The 1069-nt window shown below is 50.3% G+C and overlaps 1 protein-coding gene across 6 annotated transcripts in view; it reads left to right on the plus strand.

Moving 5' to 3' along the window:
* MEGF11 (multiple EGF like domains 11) overlaps window positions 1-1069 on the plus strand; it is a 414135-nt gene that overhangs the window by 300034 nt on the left and 113032 nt on the right. The gene's annotated exons all lie outside the window — the stretch shown is intronic.

Genomic DNA, 1069 nt, shown 5'->3' on the forward strand with positions numbered 1-1069 from the left:
TTTTTTGAGACAGAGTCTTGCTCTGTCGCCCAGGCTGGAGTGCAGTGGCGTGATCATGGTTCACTTCAATCTTGAACTCCTGGGTTCAGACAATCCTCCCCCTCAGCCTCCTGCATAGCCAGGACCACAGGCACATGCCACCATGCGTGGCTAGTTTTTAAAATTTTTGTAGAGATAGGGCCTCACTGTATTGCCGAGGCTGATCTGGAACTCAGGCTCAAGCAATCCTCCCACCTTTGCCTCCCAAAGTAATGAAATTATGCACATGAACCACCATGCCCTATAACTCCTTTACCATGGCAAGTCACTGTCCCTCCTGGGGGCAAGAGCATCCTCATCTTTAAAAGAAGGGAGTTAGACTAGTCTGTGATTGTGTGTGTGTGTGTGTGCATGTGTGCATGTGTGTTTCATCGTTAATGACTTAGTACCTAGCACAGTGCTCAAGTGACACTGGGAAAATTGATGGTTTTCCCCTTGTGCTCAGAAGAAGTGTTGAAGGAGGGACCAAGAGGGTAGGAATCAGGGACCCCTTCCTGACTCCTGTCCCTGCTTCAACTAGAACATCTCTACCTTTGTGTATCTTATATTTGTGGTTCTGCATAAGGTTTCACTAGAAGACAGGGTTCCCTGATTTTAAAAAAACCTTAATGAAAACCACTGGCCACAGTGAAGTGTGTGGTTCCTGTCACCTCTACAGCCTCTGAGTGTGTGCGCCTGTGTTGGCCCTGGGCTCTTGGTGTGCATGGTGGGCACTTCACTGTCGCATCCATCCTCCTTGGAAGAGGCAGGAGGAGGTGCTGCAGAGAAGGACTGAAACCCTGACAACCATGCCACAGCTCCCTGCAGCCAGGGACTGTGCCTGATCTGTGTTTATCTTTATGCTTCTTTCCAACACCCAACCCTTGCCCGCCCCTGCCCTGCAGCAGCACAGTGCCTAAATAAGTGCTAGCACTTAGTAAGTAGATGTTCAGTAAATAGTCGTTGACTGGGTGAAGGGGTAGTGAGAATGTGCCTTCTGTGCCATCTTTTCTCCCCTCCCCTCCCCTCCTCCCCTTCCCCCTCCCCTCCC

Source organism: Cebus imitator, unplaced genomic scaffold (genome assembly GCF_001604975.1).
Source record: "Cebus imitator isolate Cc_AM_T3 unplaced genomic scaffold, Cebus_imitator-1.0 Scaffold485, whole genome shotgun sequence".
In the NCBI taxonomy this organism is placed as follows: Eukaryota; Metazoa; Chordata; class Mammalia; order Primates; family Cebidae; genus Cebus; species Cebus imitator.